We start from the raw sequence: 16399 nt of genomic DNA, 5'->3' as shown, positions 1-16399 counted from the left end.
ACTGGGGAGAGACCGTTCACCTGCTCCGACTGTGGGAAGGGATTCATTCAGTCATCCGACCTGCTGAAACACCAGCGAGTTCACACTGGGGAGAGACCGTTCACCTGCTCCGACTGTGGGAAGGGATTCATTCAGTCATCCGACCTGCTGATACACCAGCGAGTTCACACTGGGGAGAGACCGTTCACCTGCTCCGAGTGTGGGAAGAGATTCGCTACATCATCCCACCTGCTGAAACACCAGCGAGTTCACACTGGGGAGAGGCCATTCACCTGCTCCGAGTGTGGGAAGGGATTCATTCAGTTATCCCACCTACTGATACACCAGCGAGTTCACACTGGGGAGAGACCGTTCACCTGCTCCGACTGTGGGAAGGGATTCACTACATCATCCAGCCTGCTGATACACCAGCGACTTCACACTGGGGAGAGACCGTTCACCTGCTCCGAGTGTGGGAAGGGATTCGCTGTATCATCCAGCCTGCTGATACACCAGGGAGTTCACACTGGGGAGAGGCCGTTCACCTGCTCTGACTGTGGGAAGGGATTCACTGCATCATCCCACCTGCTGAAACACCAGCGACTTCACACTGGGGAGAGACCTTTTAAATGTTCTGAGTGTGGGAAGGGATTTACTCGGTCATCCCACCTGCTGACACACCAGCGAGTTCACACTGGGGAGAGGCCGTTCACCTGCTCTGAGTGTGGGAAGGGATTCTCTCTGTCAGGCAACCTGCTGAGACACCAGCGAGTTCACAAGTGACTGCAGGGGTTGGATTCTGTTGTTATTGCTGCTGGTAATCACATCCTGGACTAAATTGTGTTAATTCTGATAGTTGGGGTTTATAAATCCTGTAACGCTGATGTTAATAACTCCTGTAACTGGATTGGAGTTTAATATTTGGGATATAGACACACAAATTAGTGTTGCTTTCAACACATTGCTGTGGATTTTTGTCTTTACCACCTGAGTGTTTCGCATCACCTGATTGGAGCTGAGAAAGGACATTCTGTGGGGAGGATTTTACAGGGGGAACAGAACTTGAGCCTGGACACAGTCCTTCAGTGCCACACAGAGATCACCTCATTCTTCTGAACTCCAATGTGTCTAGGTCCAACCTACTCAACTTATCGTCATAAGTCAACCCCCTCATCTCCGGAATCAACTCTGGAATCTGCAGCAGACATGAGCAAGGACTTGAGGCTTATTAAATGACACATATTTCATTACAGACAAGGTTAGACTGGGAGAAATGTTCAATTAGAAAATGAGAACATAATAAATAGGAGCTGGAGTAGGCCATTTGACCCCTCGGGCCTGCTCCGCCATTCAATAAGATCATGGCTTATCTGATCATGGACTCAGTTCCACTTCCCTGCCCACTGCCCATAATCCTGTACTCCCTTAATCGCTCAAACATCTGTCTATGTTTCCGCCTGAAATATATTCAAAGACCCAGCCTCCACAGCTCACCTGGGCAGAGAATTCCACAGATTTACAACCCTCAGAGAAGAAATTCCTCATCTCAGTTTTAATTGGGTGGTCCCTTATTCTAAGACTATGTCTCCTTCTTTTAGTTTCCCCTATGAGTGGAAATATCCTCTCAGCATCCACCTTGTCGAACCCCCTTTTTATCTTATGTTTCGATAAAATCACCTCTCATTCTTCTGCACTCCAATGTGTTTAGGCCCAATCTACTCAACCTATTTTCATAAATCAATCCCCTCATCTCCAGAATCAACCGAGTGAACCATCTCCGAACAGCCTCCAATGCAGATATATCCTTTTGTAAATATGGAGACCAAAATACAGAGTCTATTACAGGCAAAATGCCAATCAAACCAGCAACACACTGGCACCTTAACAGTGTGTCATTGGCCTATAGGCTTTTCTTTAATAGATTTGCTGAGTGGATATAAACTTAAACCAGGTTTGCAGGCGTGATGCTCTATTCACATATTGAAGGTAGAAGAGATGCTGTGGGGTCCATGCTAAGTCCAGTAGCTGAAAGTGATTAACAGACTGGGTTTTGTGTTTAGTGATTCCAGGCGTGTTACCAACACCAGCAAAATCGAGGCCCATGGAATAACGGGGACAGTGGCAGCATGGATATGAAAGTGGCTAAGTGACACAAACAGAGTCGTGGTGAATGGTTGTTTTTCAGACTGGAGGAAGTGGTGTTCCCCAGGGGTCGGTATTGGGTCCACTGCTTTTTTTGATCTATATTAATGACCTAGACTTGGGTGTACTGGGCACAATTTCCAAATCTACAGCTCACACAAAACTTGGAAGTACAGTGAACCGTGAGGAGGTAGTGATAGACTTCGAACCCCCTTATTATCTTATGTTTCGATAAAATCACCTCTCATTCTTCTGCACTCCAATGTGTTTAGGCCCACTAGCTTCCACTCTAAAAATGAGTCCTTTGGTGGCTGAACAGCCCACCCATTACACCAGCGTGTCTATGTGGCAGATGAAATTTAACGTAGAAATGTTCAAAAGTGATACATCTTTGTCGGAAGAAAGAGGAGAGGAAATATAAGCTAAAGGGTACAATTGTAAAGGGGTGCGTGAACAGAGAGACCCAGGAGTATGTGTGCACCAATCACTGAGGGTGGCAGTGCTGGTTGAGAAAGTGGTTACAAAGACTTACGGGATCCTATTTTTCATGAATAGAGGTATAGAGTACAGAAGTGTGGATATTATGTTGAACCTGCATAAAACTCTGGTTCGGCCTCAACTGGAGTATTGTGTGCAGTTCTGGGTCGTCATCATCATCATAGGCAGTCCCTCGAATCGAGGAAGACATGCTTCCACTCTAAAAATGAGTCCTTTGGTGGCTGAACAGTCCAATACGAGAGCCACAGTCCCTGTCACAGGTGGGACAGATAGTCGTTGAGGGAAGGGCTGGGTGGGACAGGTTTGCCGCACGCCCTTTTTGATGCCACGGTTGATTTCTGCATGCTCTCGGCGATGAGACTCGAGGTGCTCAGCGCCCTCACGGATGCTCTTCCTCCACTTACGGCGGTCTTTAGCCAGGGACTCCCAGGTGTATCAGGGAGGCTTTGATGGTGTCCTTGTAACATTTCATCAGCCACACCTTTGGCTCGTTTGCTGTGAAGGAGTTCTGAGTAGAGTGCTTGCTTTGGGAGTCTCGTGTCTGGCATGCGAACAATGTGGCCTGCCCAGCGGAGCTGATCAAATGTGGTCAGTGCTTCAATGCTGCAGATGTTGGCCTGGTCGATGACGCTAACGTTTGTGTGTCTGTCCTCCCAGGTAATTTGTATGATCTTGCGGAGACATCGTTATTGGTATTTCTCCAGCAACTTGAGGTGTCTACTGTACATAGTCCATGTCTCTCAGCCATACAGGAGGGTGGGTATTACAACAGCCCTGTAGACCATGCGCTTGGTTGTAGATTTGAGGACGTGGTCTTCAAAGACACTTTTCCTCAAGCGGCCGAAGGCTGCACTGGAGGCAGTGTTGAATCTTGTCGTCAATGTCTGCTCTTGCTGACAAATGGTTCCTGAGGTATGGGAAATGGTTCACACTGTCCAGGGCCGTGCCATGGATTTTGATGACTACGGGGGGTGGGTGAAGTGGGGAGCGCTATGTGGCGAGGACAGGCTGGTGGAGGACCTTTCTCTTATGGATGTTTAGTGTAAAGCCTATGCTTTCGTAACGTCAGTAAATACGTCGACTATGATTTGAAGTTCAGCCTCTATATGTGCGCCGACACAGGTATTATCCGCGTACGGTAGCTCAACGACAGAGATTGAGGTGGTCTTGGACCTGGCCTGGAGACGACGAAGGTTGAACAGGTTCCCACTGGTTCTGTAGTATAGTTCCACTCCAGCGGGGAGCTTGTTGACTGAACTGGAGCAATTCTGGCTACCACATTTTAGTAAGCATGCGAAGGCCTTTTAAGAGCGTGCAGAAAAGATTTACGAGAATGAATCCAGGGATGAGGGACTTCAATTACGTGGATAGTCTGGAGAAGTTGAGGTTGTTCTCAGAACAGAGAAGATTGAGAGGAGATTTGACAGAGGTGTTCAAAATCATTAGAGGTCTGGTCAGAGTAGCTGGAGTGGGATTAGCAGAAGCTCTTGCAGATAGCCAACATAGGCTCGACGGGCAAATGGCCTCCTTCCATTTTGTAACCAGTCTCTGATTCTATCAAGAAGAAAAATGTGTTGCCCAGGATGCTCCATCTCCCGGGCACTGGGACCCAGTTGGGAACAGAGACTCTGAAGCCCCGCCCACTCTCTGATCCTGAACGAAGATGGCCACGCATGCATCCTGATCCCGCCCTGTGCAAGATGGCGGCCAGTGACACCGCTCACCCGGAGCCTGTCACCACGGGGCCTGTGGGCTCTAATTCGGGGCCTGAGATTTATTCTGTATCTAAGCCGTGCTGTACCTGCTCTGGTAGTGTTAAATGGGACAGTGTAGATGAAGCATTTTAATACATACGTAAAATGACGGACAGGTAAAGACCATCTGGTCCATCAAGCCTGTCCCACACAATTGCGATATATCACAGCGTATACACTCCACTCCACCCGAATCCATGTGATCTTCTGGGAGAGGCTAAAGTACAGATTTAAAAAAAACCTAGGACAATTTGGGAAAATAAAATCTATGAAATTCCTCTCCAACCCATCTAAGTGATGGAAACTAGTCCAGGAGATCACTCTGGCCATGAAACTCCCTGCAGTACCTACCTTCTGTAAGTGTTAATCTCCGCCGCAGCCAGAAACAAATCCAGCTTTTACTTGAAGGAATTCAATGAGTCTGTATCCACCACATGAGAGGGCAGCTTGTTCCAGAGGTCTACTGTTAACTGGGAAAAGAACCACCTCCTGATGTCTAACCTTGATCTAGCCTTGTACAACTGAAATTTGTGTCCCCTGGTCCTGCCTAACCTATTTAAGTGAAATAAACAGTCAGCTTGAACACTCTCTTTCACTTTCATTATCTTATAAACCGCAATCATATCGCCCTAAGTCTACACTGCTCTAAGTAAAGAGTCCCAACTCTTTTAACCTATCTTGATAACTAAGATGCTTTAGACTTGGAATTAGTCTCGTGACCCTTTCCAGAACCTCAATATCACCCACCATGTGAGGAGACCAAAACTGGACACAGTATTCCAAGTGTGGCCTGACTAAGGTCTTGTACTCGGACAAAACAATACTCCTCGTCTTATACTGAATTGTCCTATGGATACACCCCAGCACCCTATTTGCTCTAACTGTCGCTGCACTGCATTGCTCGTGTACCTTTAAGGGTGTATTCACTAGAATGTCTAAATCTCTTTCTATCTCCACCATCTTTAATGCCTTTCCCTGGAGGGTGTATGAATGTTGAGCATTTGCCCTGCCCACATGCATAACACTGAACTTATCTAAGTTATACATCATTTTCCAGTTGTTAGTGTTAGTTTTTAATCAGAAGAATCACTCAACACTCAGAGTCGGTTCCAACGCCAGTGCGGCCTTTATTTACGCCAGCGGGGAGGAAATCACAAGACTGAGTCCAGGCTTCTCTCCGCTGAACAAAGGGTTTCATGGATCTTTATAGGTTTTACAACAGTTTACTACAGTTACATACAACAGTTTACTACACTTACATTAGACCAATAGCGTTAGTCTCTAAACGTAAAGTGGCTCATGTGTTGCCAAGAGATGTGTTGCTAAGGGGTGTGTTGCTAGGGATGACTCATGTGTCTTGTAACATGGCCTGGGCTTCTGTTATCTTACTGTCCTTGGATGCTGGAATTGGGTAGCCTCCTTATCCCCATCCTGCTACAGAGCCGTATTGTTACTAGAACATTTGGTCCTGAGGCCTTGCTGATTAGAGACACCTGCAGAGCTTGCATGCTGGTCCTGTGTGTGGGAAACAACAAGTATCAGTCTCCAGGAATGCAGTCTATTTCAGCTAACAGAAATCCCTTGACGCTTCACTGGTAATCATTTTATGGTACAAGTTACATGTTACATATTTAATTCTCACCTTATCCTACAGGTGCCGTTGCCCGAGGGTGCCTAATACCTACAACACAGTCATGAGGCCAGTGTCCCAACACTTCAACATCTGCCTGAATCAGACGAGCCTCTTCTACAGTGCGAGCACTCGCACAGATCTTGGTATCATTTCAAAATTGTGCCCCAACCCCAAAATCCAGATCATTAATAAAAATAGGGAAAAGCAATGGTCCCAACACTGATCCCTGCAGGACACCACTGGTGGCTGGTCTCCAAACAGATCCAAATCCATCTATAACTGCTCTTTACCGACATCCTGCCGGCCAGTTCTGTATCCAGTTCAATATATTTGACTAATACCAGAGACTCCGATCTTAGAGAAGCCTCTTGTGCGATACCTTATCAAAAGGTTTTTGGAAATCTAAGCAGACAATGTCGACTGGGCTTCCCTCACCCACCAACTTTGTAACTTCTTCAAAAAATACAATTAGAGTTGTGAGACATGAACTCTTTATGAAGCCATGTTGGCTTTCCCTAATATGTCCCTCCCGATACAAGTATTCATATATTGCATCGTTTATGATTCTTTCCAGCATCTTACCTATTACTGATATTAAACTGATGGGCCTATAGTTACCCAGGCCTGCCTTGTCACATTGTTTTAAAAATGGGGACTACTTTAGCCTCCTTCCTATCTGTAAGGCCCATTCCAGAGTGCAGTGAGCTATTAAACATACAGGCCAGGGGCTCACACAGCACATGTCCCATCTCCCGGAGGACCCTCACACAGCACATGTCCCATCTCCCGGAGGACCCTCACACAGCACATGTCCCATCTCCCGGAGGGGCTCACACAGCACATGTCCCATCTCCCGGAGGACCCTCACACAGCACATGTTCCATCTCCCGGAGGGGCTCACACAGCACATGTCCCATATCCGGGAGAGGCTCACACAGCACATGTCCCATCTCCCGGAGGACCCTCACACATCACATGTCCCATCTCCCGGAGGGGCTCACACAGCACATGTCCCATCTCCCGGAGGACCCTCACACAGCACATGTCCCATCTCCCGGAGGACCCTCACACAGCACTTGTCCCATCTCCCGGAGGACCCTCACACAGCACATGTTCCATCTCCCGGAGGGTCTCACATAGCACATGTCCCATCTGCGGGAGAGGCTCACACAGCATATGTCCCATCTCCCGGAGGACCCTCACACATCACATGTCCCATCTCCCGGAGGGGCTCACACAGCACATGTCCCATCTCCCGGAGGACCCTCACACAGCACATGTCCCATCTCCCGGAGGACCCTCACACAACACATATCCCATCTCCCGGAGGACCCTCACACAGCACATGTCCCATCTCCCGAAGGGGCTCACACAGCACATGTCCCATCTCCCGGAGGACCCTCACACAGCACATGTCCCATCTCCCGGAGAACCCTCACACAGCACATGTCCAATCTCCTGGAGGACCCTCGGCTGGCTACTCTATGTATTTTTAAGTTCTTAATTTTTTTCTAAAGCAATATTCTTATCTATGTTAATGTTACTGAGGAAAACTAGTGTTATTAAATTCTAATATTTGAGCATGATCTTCAAGGGTGAAGACTGATGCAAAGTACTCATTAATATTTCCGCCATACTCAGAGAGTGCTTTGTAACCTGTCCTTGAACACCCTTCAGTGGCCCAACACAGTCTTTAATAGTTCTCTGACTCTTTACATAAATAGAAAAGGCTCTTCCCATGACTGCCACAGTTGCCTACAATTCTTTTTTCCAAATAACCTTTTTGCTGATCGAATAGCAGCTTCCGTTTTCTTTGAATTCAACGCTATTTATTTGAGTGTTAAATTTCTTTAATTTATAGAGACATTTCTGTTTACATGTTATTTGTCTTTGGACAGAGCCAGTCAACCACCTTGGCTTTTTCTTACCACATTTCCATCTTTAGATTTTGGCTACGTTAGTTTTCCACATTTTAATTCAGAAATACGTTCCATTTGTATTCAACATCGGTCACATCACCACCGAGTAGGGTTGACCAATTTACCTGTTGCAAGTCCTCTGCCATTTTGGAGAAGTTTGCCTTTCTGAAATGCGGTGCGAGTTGCAGGTTCTCAGTCACTTTGGTTTACCCGGCCAATTGGGACCCTACAATGTGATCACTGTTGCCCAGATGTTCCCCCACACGGAGACCTGATACGAGGTCAGGCGCACTACTAAACACCACATCCAATATATAATTTTCCCAAGTTACGTCATTAACATTTTGAGTCAGGAAACATTCCTGTATATATTCAATAAATAAGAACAGAAGAAATAGGAGCAGGAGTAGGCCATAAGGCCTCTTGAACCTGCTCCTCCGTTCAATAAGATCATGGCTGATCCGATCATGGACTCAGCTCCACTTCCCTGCCCGCTCCCCATAACCCCTTAACCCCTTATCGTTTAAATAAATTTAAGACAGAAATAGACAGTTTCTTAATGTCCCAACTTCCACAGCTCTCTGAGGCAACAAATTCCACAGATTCACAACCGTTTGAGAGCAGAAATTTCTCGTCATCTCAGTTCTAAATGGGCGGCCCGTTATTCTAAGATCAAGCCATCTAGTTATAGTCTTCCCCATCAGTGGAAACATCCTCTCTGCATCCACCTTGTCAAGCCCTGTCATAATCTTATATGTTTCTATAAGATCACCTCTCATTCATAGAAACATAGAAAATCGGTGCAGGAGTAGGCCAGTCGCCCCTTCGAGCCTGCACCACAATTCAATAAGATCATGGCTGATCACTCCCTCAGTATCCCTTTCTCTCCATACCCCTTGATCCCCTTAGCCGTAAGGGCCATATCTAACTCCCTCTTGAATATATCCAATGAACTGGCATCAACAACTGTCTGCGGCAGGGAATTCCACAGGTTAACAACTCACTGAGTGAAGAAGTTTCTCCTCATCTCAGTCCTAAATGGCCTACCCCTTATCCTAAGACTGTGTCCCCTGGTTCTGGACTTCCCCAACATTGGGAACATTCTTCCCGCATCTATCCTGTCCTGTCAGAATCTTTTATGTTTCTAGGAGATCCCCTCTCATTCTTCTAAATTCCTATGTATAAAGGCCCAGGTGATTCAGTCTCTCCTCATTTGTCAGTCCTGCCATCCCGGGAATCAGTCTGGTGAATCTTCGCTGCACTCCCTCAATAGCAAGAACGTCCTTCCTCAGATTAGGAGACCAAAGCTGAACACAATATTCCAGGTGACGCCTCACCAAGGCCCTGTATAACTGCTCCAATACTCAAATCCCCTAGCTATGAAGGCCAACATTCCATTTGTCTTCTTCACCACCTGCTGAACCTGCATGCCAACTTTCAATGACTGATGAACCATGACACCCAGGTCTCGTTGCACCTCCCCTTTTCCTAATCTGCCACCATTCAAATAATATTGTCATCGCGTTTTTGCCCCCAAAGTGGATAACCTCACATTTATCCACATTATACTGCATCTGCCATGCATTGGCCCACTCACCTAACCTATCCAAGTCAACCTGCAGTCTTTTAGCGTCCCCCTCACCGCTCACACTGCCACCCACTTTAGTGTCATCTGCAAACTTGGAGATATTACATTCAATTCCTTCATCCAAATCATTGATGTATGTTGTAAAGAGCTGGGATCCCAGCATTTAGCCCTGCGGCACTCCACTGGTCACTGCCTGCCGTTTATCCCGACTCTCTGCTTCCTGTCTGCCAACCAGTTCTCTATCCATGTCAGTATATTACCCCCAATACCATGTGCTTTAATTCTGCACACCAATCTCTTGTGTGGGACCTTGTCAAAAACCTTTTGAAAGGCCAAATACATGACTTCCACTGGTTCTCCCTTATCCACTCTACTAGTTACATCCTCAAAGAATTGCAGAAGATTTGTCAAGCATGATTTCCCCTTCATAAATCCATGCTGACTAGGACCGATCCTGTCACTGCTTTCCAAATGTGCTGCTATTTAATCTTTAATAATTGATTCCAACAATTTCCCCACTACTGATGTCAGGCTAACCAGTCGATAATTACCCGCTTTCCCTCTCCCTCCCTTTTTAAAAAGTGTTGTGACATTCGCTACCCTCTCGTCCATAGGAACTGATCCAAAGTCGATAGACTGTTGGAAAATGATCACCAATGAATCTACTATTTCTAGGGCCACTTCCGTAAGTACTCTGGGTTGCAGACTATCAGGCCCCGGGGATTTATCGGACTTCAATCCTATCAATTTCCTGAACACAATGTCCAACCTAATATGGATATCCTTCAGTTCTCACTGGCACTCTGTCCCCTAGTACTTCCAGAAGGTTATTTGTGTCTTCCTTCGTGAAGACAGAACCGAATTATTTGTTCAATTGGTTTGCCATTTCTTTGTTCCTCATTATAAATTCACCTGAATCCGACTGCAAGGGACCTACGTTTGTCTTCACTAAACTTTTTCTCTTCACATATCTATATAAGCTTTTGCAGTCAGTTTTTATGTTGCCGGCAAGCTTCGTCTCGTACTCAATTTCCCCCATCTTAATTATACCCTTTGTCCTCCTCTGCTGAATAGTAAATTTCTCCCAGTCCTCAGATTTGCTGCTTTTTCTGGCCAATTTAAAAGCCGCTTTCTTCAATTTAACACTGTCCTTAATTTCCTTTGTTAGCCACGGTTGAGCCACCTTCCCAGTTTTATTGTTACTCCAGACAGGGATGTACAATTGCTGAAGTTCTCGGAGCGGGTGCAGGACATTCTAAAAAGGGAGGGAGAATAGCCAGTTGTCGTGGTGCACGTTGGTACCAATGACATAGGTAAAAAAAGGGATGAGTTCCTATGAAATGAATTTAAGGAGCTAGGAGCTAAATTAAAAAGTAGGACCTCAAAAGTAGTAATCTCGGGATTGCTACCAGTGCCACGTGCTAGTCAGGGTAGGAATCGCAGGATAGCTCAGATGAATACGTGGCTTGAGCAATGGTGCAGCAGGGAGGGATTCAAATTCCTGGGGCATTGGAACCGGTTCTGGGGGAGGTGGGACCAGTACAATCCGGACGGTCTGCACCTGGGCAGAATCGGAACCAATGTCCTCGGGGGAGTGTTTGCTAGTGCTGTTGGGGAGGAGTTAAACTAATATGGCAGGGGGATGGGAACCAATGCAGGGAGATAGAGGGAAACAAAAAGGAGGCAAAAACAAAAGACAGAAAGGAGATGAGGAAAAGTGGAGGGCAGAGAAACCCAAGGCAAAGAACAAAAAGGGCCATTGTACAGCAAAATTCTAAAAGGACAGAGGGTGTTAAAAAAACAAGCCTAAAGGCTTTGTGTCTTAATGCAAGGAGTATCCGCAATAAGGTGGATGAATTAACTGTGCAAATAGATGTTAACAAATATGATGTGATTGGGATTACGGAGACGTGGCTCCAGGATGAGCAGGGCTGGGAACTCAACATCCAGGGGTATTCAACATTCAGGAAGGATAGAATAAAAGGAAAAGGAGGTGGGGTAGCATTGCTGGTTAAGGAGGAGATTAAGGCAATAGTTAGGAAGGACATTAGCTTGGATGATGTGGAATCTATATGGGTAGAGCTGCAGAACACCAAAGGGCAAAAAACGTTAGTGGGAGTTGTGTACAGACCTCCAAACAGTAGTAGTGATGTTGGGGAGGGCATCAAACAGGAAATTAGGGGTGCGTGCAATAAAGGTGCAGCAGTTATAATGGGTGACTTTAATATGCACATAGATTGGGCTAACCAAACTGGAAGCAATACGGTGGAGGAGGATTTTCTGGAGTGCATAAGGGATGGTTTTTTAGACCCATATGTCGAGGAACCAACTAGGGGGGAGGCCATCTTAGACTGGGTGTTATGTAATGAGAAAGGATTAATTAGCAATCTCGTTGTGCGAGGCCCCTTGGGGAAGAGTGACCATAATATGGTGGAATTCTGCATTAGGATGGAGAATGAAACAGTTAATTCAGAGACCATGGTCCAGAACTTAAAGAAGGCTAACTTTGAAGGTATGAGGCGTGAATTGGCTGAGATGGATTGGCGAATGATACTGAAGGGGTTGACTGTGGATGGGCAATGGCAGACATTTAGAGACCGCATGGATGAACTACAACAATTGTACATTCCTGTCTAGCATAGAAATAAAAAAGGGAAGGTGGCTCAACCGTGGCTATCAAGGGAAATCAGGGATAGTATTAAAGCCAAGGAAGTGGCATACAAATTGGCCAGAAATAGCAGCGAACCTGGGGACTGGGAGAAATTTAGAACTCAGCAGAGGAGGACAAAGGGTTTGATTAGGGCAGGGAAAATGGAGTATGAGAAGAAGCTTGCAGGGAACATTAAGACGGATTGCAAAAGTTTCTATAGATATGTAAAGAGAAAAAGGTTAGTAAAGACAAACGTAGGTCCCCTGCAGTCAGAATCAGGGGAAGTCATAACGGGGAACAAAGAAATGGCGGACCAATTGAACAAGTAGTTTGGTTCGGTATTCACGAAGGAGGACACGAACAACCTGCCGGTTATAAAAGGGGTCGGGGGGTCTAGTAAGGAGGAGGAACTGAGGGAAATCCTTATTATCCGGGAAATTGTGTTGGGGAAATTGATGGGATTGAAGGCCGATAAATCCCCAGGGCCTGATGGACTGCATCCCAGAGTACTTAAGGAGGTGGCCTTGGAAATAGTGGATGCGTTGACAGTCATTTTCCAACATTCCATTGACTCTGGATCAGTTCCTATGGAGTGGAGGGTAGCCAATGTAACCCCACTTTTTAAAAAAGGAGGGAGAGAGAAAACAGGGAATTATAGACCGGTCAGCCTGACATCGGTAGTGGGTAAAATGATGGAATCAATTATTAAGGATGTCATAGCAGTGCATTTGGAAAGAGGTGACATGATAGGTCCAAGTCAGCATGGATTTGTGAAAGGGAAATCATGCTTGACAAATCTTCTGGAATTTTTTGAGGATGTTTCCAGTAGAGTGGATAAGGGAGAACCAGTTGATGTGGTATATTTGGACTTTCAGAAGGCGTTCGACAAGGTCCCACACAAGAGATTGATGTGCAAAGTTAGAGCACATGGGATTGGGGGTAGTGTACTGACATGGATTGAGAACTGGTTGTCAGACAGGAAGCAAAGAGTAGGAGTAAATGGGTACTTTTCAGAATGGCAGGCAGTGACTAGTGGGGTACCGCAAGGTTCTGTGCTGGGGCCCCAGCTGTTTACACTGTACATTAATGATTTAGATGAGCGGATTAAATGTAGTATCTCCAAATTTGCGGATGACACTAAGTTGGGTGGCAGTGTGAGCTGCGAGGAGGATGCTGTGAGGCTGCAGAGCGACTTGGATAGGTTAGGTGAGTGGGCAAATGCATGGCAGATGAAGTATAATGTGGATAAATGTGAGGTTATCCACTTTGGTGGTAAAAACAGAGAGACAGACTATTATCTGAATGGTGACAGATTAGGAAAAGGGGAGGTGCAAAGAGACCTGGGTGTCATGGTACATCAGTCATTGAAGGTTGGCATGCAGGTGCAGCAGGCGGTTAAGAAAGCAAATGGCATGTTGGCCTTCATAGCAAGGGGATTTGAGTACAGGGGCAGGGAGGTGTTGCTACAGTTGTACAGGGCATTGGTGAGGCCACACCTGGAGTATTGTGTACAGTTTTGGTCTCCTAACCTGAGGAAGGACATTCTTGCTATTGAGGGAGTGCAGCGAAGGTTCACCAGACTGATTCCCGGGATGGCGGGACTGACCTATCAAGAAAGACTGGATCAACTGGGCTTGTATTCACTGGAGTTCAGAAGAATGAGAGGGGACCTCATAGAAACATATAAAATTCTGACGGGGTTAGACAGGTTAGATGCAGGAAGAATGTTCCCAATGTTGGGGAAGTCCAGAACCAGGGGTCACAGTCTAAGGATAAGGGGTAAGCCATTTAGGACCGAGATGCGGAGGAACTTCTTCACCCAGAGAGTGGTGAACCTGTGGAATTCTCTACCACAGAAAGTTGTTGAGGCCAATTCACTAAATATATTCAAAAAGGAGTTAGATGAGGTCCTTACTGCTAGGGGGATCAAGGGGTATGGCGAGAAAGCAGGAATGGGGTACTGAAGTTGAATGTTCAGCCATGAACTCATTGAATGGCGGTGCAGGCTAGAAGGGCCGAATGGCCTACTCCTGCACCTATTTTCTATGTTTCTATGTTTCTATGTGATCTTTAAATGTTTTTCATTGCCTATCCACCGTCAAACCTTTAAGCATCATTTGCCAGTCTATTCGAGCCAATTCACACATCAAACCATCAAAGTTACCTTTCCTTAAGTTCAGGACCTTAGTTTCTGAATTAAGTGTGTCACTCTCCATCATAATAAAGAATTCTACCATGTTATGGTCACTCTTCCCCAAGGGGCCTCACACAACTAGATTGCTAATTAGTCCCTTCTCATTACATATCACCCAGTCTAGGATGGTCAGCTCCCTCGTTGGTTCCTCAACCTTATGGTCTAGAAAACTATCCCCAATACACTCCAAGAAATCCTCCTCCACCGCATTGCTACCAGTTTGGTTATCCCAATCTATATGTAGATTAATGTCGCCCCTGATAACTGCTGTACCTTTATTGCATGCATCCCTAATTTCTTGTTTGAAGCTGTCCCCAACCTCACTACTATTGTTTGGCGGTCTGTACACAATTCCCTCTAGCGTTTTCTGCCTTTCCGTATTCCGTAGCTCCACCCATACCGATTCCACATCATCGAAGCAAATGTCCTTTCTTACTGTTGCTTTAATTTCCTCTTTACCTAACAATGCCACCCTGCCTCCTTTTCCTTTCTGTCTACCCTTCCTAAATGTTGAATACCCCTGGATGTTGAGTTCCCAGCCTTGGTCACCCTGGAGCCATGTCTCCGTGATGCCAATTACATCATACCAGTTAATTGCTCTCTGCGCAGTTAATTTGTCCACCTTATTCCGAATACTCCTCGCATTGAGGCACAGAGCCTTCAGGCCAGTCTTTCTAACACACTTTGCCCCTTTAGAATTTTGCTGTAATGTGGCCCTTTTTGCCTTAGGTTTCTTTGCCCTCCACTTTTACTTTTCTTCTTTCTATCTATCGTTTGCTTCTGCCCCCATTCTACTTCTCTGTCTCCCTGCATAGGTTCCCATCCCCCTGCCATATTAATTTAACTCCTCCCCAACAGCATGAGCAAACACTTCCCCTGTGACATTGGTTCCAGCCCTGCCCAGGTGCAAACCGTCCAGTTTGTACTGGTCCCACCTCCTCCAGAACCGGTTCCAATGTCCCAGGAATTTGAATCCCTCCCGTTTGTACCACTCCTCAAGCCACATATTCATCTGAGCTTTTCTGAGATTCCTACTCTGACTAGCACGTGGCACGTGGCACTGGTAGCAATCTTGAGATTACTACTTTTGAGGGAGCATTATTCTGTATTTAACCCATGTTGTACCTGTACAGGGAGTGATTGATGGGACAATGTAGAGGGAGCTTTATTCTGTATCTAAACAATGTTGAACCTGTACTGGAAGTATTTGATGGGTTAGTGTAGAGGAAGCCTTACTATGTTTGTAACCCATGTGGTAGGTGTCCTGAGATTGTTTCATGGGACATTGTAGAGGGAGCTTCACTCAGCATGTAACCTCTGCTGTATGTGTTTGGGAATGTTTGATGGGACAGTGTAGAGGGAGCTTTACTCTGCACCTAACCCGTGCTGTACCTGCCCTGGGAGTGTTTGATGGGACAGTGTAGAGGGAGCTTTACTCTGTATCTAACCCCCTGTACCTGCCCTGGGAGTGTTTGATTGGACAGTGTAGAGGGAGCTTTACTCTGTATCTAACCCCCTGTACCTGCCCTGGGAGTGTTTGATGGGACAGTGTAGAGGGAGCTTTACTCTGTATGTAACCCCCTGTACCTGCCTGAGTGTTTGATGGGACAGTGTAGAGGGAGCTTTACTCTGTATCTAACCCCGTGCTGTACCTGCCCCGGGAGTGTTTGATGGGACAGTGTAGAGGGAGTTTTACTCCATATATAACCCGTGCTGTACCTGCTCTGGGAGTGGTGAAGTGAACCTAGCTGTGTCCATTCTCATTCTTGTTGAAGATGTTGGATCTTCTCCCCATGTTTGGACCTTCAGCCATGGTGGTGACAGGCGTTCCCAGGTTCTGATGCTCTATAATAAATATATTAATGGGAGGGTTAGAGGGAAATATTTAAATGGGAAGGATGACATTGCCTTGGTAAACATGATACCTTGTCCCTCCTCCCCCACCGGTACAACAGCGGTTAGCTCTGGGATCGAGCATTTCCCGAATGTTACGATGAACTCTTCACATCAGGTGTGACACAGAAAGCTGCCCAGTATATCCA

At 46.2% G+C, this 16399-nt stretch overlaps 1 long non-coding RNA gene across 2 annotated transcripts in view; it reads right to left on the bottom strand.

Moving 5' to 3' along the window:
• Positions 1-5476: 5476 nt before the first annotated feature.
• Positions 5477-16399, bottom strand: part of LOC139249394 (uncharacterized) — a 35532-nt gene continuing 24609 nt past the window's right edge. For both annotated transcript variants that reach the window (XR_011591166.1, XR_011591165.1), the window contains 2 exons: positions 16077-16202; positions 5477-5888 (listed from right to left, as the gene is read on the bottom strand). This is a non-coding gene — a long non-coding RNA (uncharacterized lncRNA). The remainder of the gene's footprint in view (positions 5889-16076; positions 16203-16399) is intronic.

Source organism: Pristiophorus japonicus, unplaced genomic scaffold (genome assembly GCF_044704955.1).
Source record: "Pristiophorus japonicus isolate sPriJap1 unplaced genomic scaffold, sPriJap1.hap1 HAP1_SCAFFOLD_312, whole genome shotgun sequence".
In the NCBI taxonomy this organism is placed as follows: domain Eukaryota; kingdom Metazoa; phylum Chordata; class Chondrichthyes; family Pristiophoridae; genus Pristiophorus; species Pristiophorus japonicus.
This window is presented reverse-complemented; position numbering and strand designations above follow the sequence as displayed.